Genomic DNA, 8,613 nt, shown 5'->3' on the forward strand with positions numbered 1-8,613 from the left:
GTTCTGTTTCATATTGTTTCAGGTACTTCCTGGTTGTTCCGTTTCATATTGTTTCAGGTGCTTCTGATTGTAGCTGCCAGCAAGAATGGACTTGGGGAAGCTCCTCAAGCTCCTTTTCATTTTAAAGAAAATATTTTAAAACATCTTTAGATACAGCTCAATGCATTAACTGTAAACATGAACTCTAACCCTTTAAAGTTAAAACACGCTGAGAAGCCCCAGAAGGTGAGGGTGTTTAAGGGTTATGAAGAGAGGGGAGGTCTTCTTTTACAATGTGGAAGCCAGGTCCCATGTCTACTCTTTCACTGTACTCTACTCTTTTTTAATTCACTGTATTGTTCATGTATATATAAACCAGAGGGTTTGGTCAAGACGTTTACACAGATCAGACACGGACAGAGAAGGATTAGCTCAGTTTCAAGGGTGTTTATTTAACTAATAAAGCAGAAAGAAAAGGATAAGCCTCCCCAATGAGAACCTCTCCAGAATACCTTCTTCTGGGCTCCAGGTGTGTATCCTGTCGGGAACAAAAACTCAACTCCCTCCTCATACCTCTGCAACTATACGGGAGTCCTTTCTGCCCCTCTCTTCCATGTTTTGTTTGTTTGTACATTTATTGTTATGGATCATACTCGTGGAACTTTATTAAAAGACTCCATATTTACACTCCATTTGACTCTCCTACGCCTGACTTCCCTGCCACCTATTACACCTATGCTTGACATATATATATATATACACAGTACATCAGAGATAGATATATATACATATATACAGTATATCAGAGATCAGATATATATATATATATATATACAGTATATCAGAGATCAGATATATATATATCAGAGAGAGATATATATACATATATACAGTATATCAGAGATCAGATATATATATATACAGTACATCAGAGAGAGATATATATACATATATACAGTATATCAGAGATCAGATATATATATATATATACAGTATGTCACGTAGAGTAGGCCAGAAGGCTAAACTGGATAACCTAACCTCTATCAAAATAAAAAGATGGCGGAACCGCAAAAGTTCTTCTGTGCAAAGGTGTTTATTTACAAGTGATTCCGGAACAAAAAACAACAGTACTGCCATCAACTTATGGGACAGCTTAAAAACAATGCTGCCCCATCCACAGCTCAATCCAAAACAAAAACCCTCTCCATGACTGAAAGAGAGGCTCCTTTTGTAGGGCTAGCCCCTCCCCTCAGAACAATTAACTCTAATTAATTAATCAATTAACAAAACAAACCTACATTTTCCATGAACTACACATACTAAAGGATATACATTGCAACACGGTTTTAAACAATATCACAACATAACATTTACAACATTACCTCACTACTGACAATATCTTTCAATATGCCCATATGCATTACTGAGCCATTTGGGACAGGCACTATAAAGCCAACCCAATTCCCTTAGCTCGGGTCCTTTTCCAGCATACCCGGAAGCTACAGAGATGGAGAGAGAGGAACAGAACAAACAAACAATGCGCTCATCCACAACATTGATAAGTATAATAATTATTGTATCTCTCAAATATGAACACTGACAGGTGTGAAATGCATGCACCAAGACAGAAGTTAATTTGTGTGTCGACCCACATTGTTAACTTATCTTATAATGGCGCAGGGAGGAGTGAAGAATATGTGTGTGCGTTAAAGAACCAAAAATGACTGACCCGTCACACAGTACATCAGAGAGAGATATATATACATATATGCAGTATATCAGAGATCAGATATATATATATATATATATACAGTACATCAGAGAGAGATATATATACATATATACAGTATATCAGAGATCAGATATATATATATATATATACAGTACATCAGAGATATATATATATAGTATATACAGTACATCAGAGATATATATATATAGTATATACAGTACATCAGAGATATATATATAGTATATACAGTACATCAGAGATATATATATATAGTATATACAGTACATCAGAGATATATATATATAGTATATACAGTACATCAGAGATATATATATAGTATATACAGTACATCAGAGATATATATATAGTACATACAGTACATCAGAGATATATATATATATAGTATATACAGTACATCAGAGATATATATATATAGTATATACAGTACATCAGAGATATATATATAGTATATACAGTACATCAGAGATATATATATATATAGTATATACAGTACATCAGAGATATATATATATAGTACATACAGTACATCAGAGATATATATATATATAGTATATACAGTACATCAGAGATATATATATATAGTATATACAGTACATCAGAGATATATATATAGTATATACAGTACATCAGAGATATATATATATATATAGTATATACAGTACATCAGAGATATATATATATAGTATATACAGTACATCAGAGATATATATATAGTATATACAGTACATCAGAGATATATATATATAGTATATACAGTACATCAGAGATATATATACATAGTATATACAGTACATCAGAGATATATATATAGTATATACAGTACATCAGAGATATATATAAATACAGTATATGGAGTATATCAGATATATAAACTCAGCAAAAAAAGAAATGTCCTCTCACTGTCAACTGCATTTATGACAGACAAAATGAGGGAAAAAATCCAGAAAATCACATTGTAGGATTTGTAATGAATTTATTTGCAAATTATGGTGGAAAATAAGTATTTGGTCAATAATAAAATATGTGGCTGGACTGTAGTAGGGTACTGTAGGACTCTCCTACACTGTGAGTGAGTTAGATGTGTATGAGAGGGTTTGATATCAGATTAAAGCAGAGGCAGAGGAAGCAGCTGGGAAAGGACTCCGCAACATAATACAATATGTACCACTGTAGCATTCTGGGATTGGAAGGTTATATGAGGTCATGACCGGAGACCAAAGCATAGAATAACCTGTTTACACAAAGGAAGGGTGTTTATGATGGGTTTTATATCCTCTACTACCGGTGTCCCAAAGCCCCCCCTCCAGACGGGATTGTTGAGCTAACGTGCGCTAATGTGATTAGCATGACGTTTTAAGTAACAAGAACATTTCCCAGGATGTAGACATATCTTATATGGGCAGAAAGCTTAAATTCTTGTTGATCTAACTGCACTGTCCAATTTACAGTAGTTGTTACAGTGAAAAAAAAAATGATGTTATTGTTTGAGGAGAGGGCACTGTTATGTACTGCAAAATGTATCAATTGACCAATTAGGCGAATTTGGGCAGTCTTGATACGACATTTTGAACAGTAATGCAATGGTTCTTTGGATCAGTCTAAAACTTTGCACATACACTGCTGCCTAGTGGATAAAATCTCAATTGTGCCTAGAGTCCAAAGTCATGTAATGGCCTTTCTCTTGCATTGCAAAGATGATGGAACAAAAAAGAAATAGAATGCATGTTTTATTCTTTGTATTATCTTTTACCAGATCTAATGTCTTATGCATATCCTTGCTTCAGGTCCTGAGCTACAGGCAGTTAGATTTGGGTCATTTTAGGCGACAATACAAGGGTTTATGATGTGTTAGTGATGTGTTAGTACTCTCTCTCGCTCTCTCGCTCTCTCGCTCTCTCGCTCTCTCGCTCTCTCGCTCTCTCGCTCTCTCGCTCTCTCGCTCTCTCGCTCTCTCGCTCTCTCGCTCTCTCGCTCTCTCGCTCTCTCTCTCGCTCTCTCTTTCTCTCTCTCTTTCTCTCTCTCTTTCTCTCTCTCTTTCTCTCTCTCTCTCTCTCTCTCTCTCTCTCTCTCTCTCTCTCTCTCTATCGCTCTCTCTCTATCGCTCTCTCTCTCTCGCTCTCTCTCTCTCTCTCTCTCTCTCTCTCTCTCTCTCTCTCTCTCTCTCTCTCTCTCGCTCTCGCTCTCGCTCTCGCTCTCGCTCTCGCTCTCTCTCTCTCGCTCTTCCATTCTCTCTCTCTTTCTCGCTCTCTCTCTTTCTCGCTCTACCATAATTTGCAAATGAATAAATTAAAAATCCTACAATGTGATTTTCTGGATTTTTTTCCCTCATTTTGTCTGTCATAGTTAAAGTGTACCTATGATGAAAATTACAGGCCTCTCTCATCTTTTTAAGTGGGAGAACTTGCACAACTGGTGGCTGACTAAATACTTTTTTTGCCCCACTGTAAATATGAGTAATAATAAATACACGCAGGGGGGCGTGTCTGCTGCACATATGCAGATTTGGTCATCATGGTTACCGTCCCTGAGCCGTCTGCTGATTGGCTGACCTCAGCAAGGTGACCTGTGATTGACTCCTCACACATGGTCGCCTATTGGTTGGGCGCTCAGGGAATGATAGCGCTTCCCCACATCCCGGTGCAATGCAGTTTTTTGACCCAAGTTCTGTACGCATTACCACAGGATGCGTCTCAATAAGGATATATTTTCCTTGTCTCCTTGTCTCCTTGTTTCCTTGGGTTGATCATGCATTGATCTGAAAAGACAGGATGGATGAGAGTGGGGATGTGTGGAAGTCTAGCAACCGAATGGTGGGTGTGTTTCCATCTGTCCAGCTCTTCTAGATATCAGTGACAAGGAGAAGGAGGCAACTTCAAAACATTGAGATTCACCCATGGTGAATGGATCAGTTAGCTTATGTGTACTGCAGTGGAGGCTTTGCCGAGAGGACAACGGGCTCCTAATAATGTCTGGAACGGCTCCTAATAATGTCTGGAACGGCTACTGATAATGTCTGGAACGGCTCCTGATAATGTCTGGAACGGCTACTAATAATGTCTGGAACGGCTCCTAATAATGTCTGGAACGGCTCCTAATAATGTCTGGAACGGCTCCTAATAATGTCTGGAACGGCTCCTAATAATGTCTGGAACGGCTCCTAATAATGTCTGGAACGGCTCCTAATAATGTCTGGAACGGCTCCTAATAATGTCTGGAACGGATCCTAATAATGTCTGGAACGGATCCTAATAATGTCTGGAACGGCGCTAATAGAAAATGGCATCAAAACATTGATGTATTTGATACCATTTCCACTCATATCCGGTCCTTCCATTACCATGAGCCCGTCCTCCTTCCATTACCATGAGCCCGTCCTCGATCCATTACCAGGAGCCCGTCCTCCTTCCATTACCATGAGCCCGTCCTCCATCCATTACCATGAGCCCGTCCTCCATCCATTACCATGAGCCCGTCCTCCATCCATTACCATGAGCCCGTCCTCCTTCCATTACCATGAGCCCGTCCTCCATCCATTACCATGAGCCCGTCCCCCATCCATTACCATGAGCCCATCCTCCATAATTCTGAGAACGTCCTCCATCCATTACCATGAGCCCGGCTCCCTGGTCCAACCATTACCATGAGCCTGTCCTCCCTGGTCCATCCATTACCATGAGCCCGGCTCCTGGTCCATCCATTACCATGAGCCGGATCCTCCATAATGTCTGAGCCCGTCCTAATGGAAAATGGCATCAAAACACACATGGAAACCATTTGATTGATGTATTTGGTCCATTTCCACTCATATCCGGTCCTTCCATTACCATGAGCCCGTCCTCCCTGGTCCATCCATTACCATGAGCCCGTCCTCCATCCATTACCATGAGCCTGTCCTCCCTGGTCCATCCATTACCATGAGCCCGTCCTCCATCCATTACCATGAGCCCGTCCTCCTTCCATTACCATGAGCCCGTCCTCCCTGGTCCATCCATTACCATGAGCCCGTCCTCCCTGGTCCATCCATTACCATGAGCCCGTCCTCCATCCATTACCATGAGCCCGTCCTCCATCCATTACCATGAGCCCGTCCTCCATCCATTACCATGAGCCCGTCCTCCATCCATTACCATGAGCCCGTCCTCCATCCATTACCATGAGCCCGTCCTCCATCCATTACCATGAGCCCGTCCTCCATCCATTACCATGAGCCCGTCCTCCCTGGTCCATCCATTAACATGAGCCCGTCCTCCCTGGTCCATCCATTACCATGAGCCCGTCCTCCCTGGTCCATCCATTACCATGAGCCCGTCCTCCATCCATTACCATGAGCCCGTCCTCCCTGGTCCATCCATTACCACGAGCCCCTCCTCCATCCATTACCATGAGCCCGTCCTCCCTGGTCCATCCATTACCATGAGCCCGTCCTCCATCCATTACCATGAGCCCGTCCTCCCTGGTCCATCCATTACCATGAGCCCGTCCTCCATCCATTACCATGAGCCCGTCCTCCCTGGTCCATCCATTACCATGAGCCCGTCCTCCATCCATTACCATGAGCCCGTCCATCCATTACCAGGAGCCCCTCCCTCCATCCATTACCATCCAGCCCGTCCTCCATCCATTACCATGAGCCCGTCCTCCCTGGTCCATCCATTACCATGAGCCCGTCCTCCATCCATTACCATGAGCCCGTCCTCCCGGTCCATCCATTACCACGAGCCCGTCCTCCCCGGTCCATCCATTACCATGAGCCCGTCCTCCCTGGTCCATCCATTACCACGAGCCCCTCCTCCATCCATTACCATGAGCCCGTCCTCCCTGGTCCATCCATTACCATGAGCCCGTCCTCCATCCATTACCATGAGCCCGTCCTCCCTGGTCCATCCATTACCATGAGCCCCTCCAGTCATTACCAGGAGCCCGTCCTCCCGGTCCATCCATTACCACGAGCCCGTCCTCCCCGGTCCATCCATTACCACGAGCCCGTCCTCCCCGGTCCATCCATTACCACGAGCCCCTCTATCCATTACCATGAGCCCGTCCTCCCCGCTCCAGCCATTACCAAATAAGGTGCCCCCGACCTCCTGTGGTGTGCTGATGGTCCGAGCAGGTTCCACTCACACGCTCCCTACTGGAGGAAAGGGGATAAGTGTGATATCATCAGAGGTGATTCATCGATGGGGTGAATGGCCTCGTGCTCCGAGCACTGCTTTACACGCATCTCTATTGCTTTCTGTTGTAGTGATACATTTACTCCACTGTAAGACTGTTGATAGGAGGGAAATGGCCTTTCACCCTCATTGAAGGAGAATGGGAGTCCTTTCCTTAATTCTCTGTTGGAGCCAGTAGGGGGCATGTGTGAGACTTTGTATAAAAAAAATGTTCATGATAGTTGGAGTCAGACACACACACACACACACACACACACACACACACACACACACACACACACACACACACACAGAAAGTGCTGTGTCACAAATGTAATTTCTGAGAGGTAATACATTTTTGATCACAGAACAGCACCTAAGGTGTCTCTGACAATGGAACATTGGGTCAGACAGTTACTCATTAGTTAGATTTATAATAGTATGTTTAATTGTTTTTGTGTGTGTGTAGGTGCATGTGTGTGTGTGTGTAGGTGCATGTGTGTGTGTAGGTGCATGTGTGTGTGTGTGTAGGTGCATGTGTGTGTGTGTGTAGGTGCATGTGTGTGTGTGTAGGTGTGTGTGTGTGTGTAGGTGCATGTATGTGTAGGTGCATGTGTGTGTGTAGGTGCATGTGTGTGTGTGTGTGTGTAGGTGCATGTGTGTGTGTAGGTGCATGTGTGTGTGTGTAGGTGCATGTGTGTGTGTAGGTGCATGTGTGTGTGTAGGTGCATGTGTGTGTGTAGGTGCATGTGTGTGTCTAGATGCATGTGTGTGTGTAGGTGCATGTGTGTGTAGGTGCATGTGTGTGTAGATGCATGTGTGTGTGTAGATGCATGTGTGTGGGTAGATGCATGTGTGTGGGTAGGTGCATGTGTGTGTGTAGGTGCATGTGTGTGTGTAGGTGCATGTGTGTGTGTAGGTGCATGTGTGTGTAGGTGCATGTGTGTGTAGGTGCATGTGTGTATGTTTGTGTAGGTGCATGTGTGTATGTGTGTGTAGGTGCATGTGTGTATGTGTGTGTAGGTGCATGTGTGTGTGTAGGTGCATGTGTGTGTGTAGGTGCATGTGTGTGTTGCACAATAACGTGTTTTGCTTTCAGCCTTTTCATTTCCTCTTTGAAGAGAAGACAATTAGATTTGCTCGGTAGGGAGGGAGGGAGGGAGAGAGAGAGAGGGAGGGAGGGAGAGGGAGAGAGAGGAGAAAGAGGGGAGAGAGGGGAGAGAGAGAGAGAGAGAGAGGAGAGAGAGAGAGAGAGAGTGGAAGGCAGAAAGAGAGTGAGGGAGAGAGATAGAGGAAGGCAGAAAGAGAGCGAGGGAGAGAGATAGAGGAAGGCAGAAAGAGAGCGAGGGAGAGAGAGAGAGGAAGGCAGAAAGAGAACGAGGGAGAGAGAGGAAGGCAGAAAGAGAGCGAGGGAGAGAGAGGAAGGCAGAAAGAGAGCGAGGGAGAGAGAGAGGAAGGCAGAAAGAGAGCGAGGGAGAGAGAGAGGAAGGCAGAAAAAGAGTGAGGGAGAGAGAGAGAGGAAGGCAGGACAGAGAGGAAGGCAGAAAGAGAGAGAAGAGAGGAAGGCAGAAAGAGAGAGAGAGGACAGAGGGAGAAGAGGAAGGCAGAAAGAGAGCGGAGAGAGAGAGGAGGCAGAGAGTGAGGGAGAGGGGACAGAAAGGGGAGAGAGAGAGTGAGGGGGAGGGAAAGAGGGGGACAGAGAAAGAGAGAGAGAGGGGGAGGGGGACAGAG

This window comes from Oncorhynchus gorbuscha, linkage group LG19, assembly GCF_021184085.1.
Source record: "Oncorhynchus gorbuscha isolate QuinsamMale2020 ecotype Even-year linkage group LG19, OgorEven_v1.0, whole genome shotgun sequence".
Classification (NCBI taxonomy): Eukaryota; Metazoa; Chordata; class Actinopteri; order Salmoniformes; family Salmonidae; genus Oncorhynchus; species Oncorhynchus gorbuscha.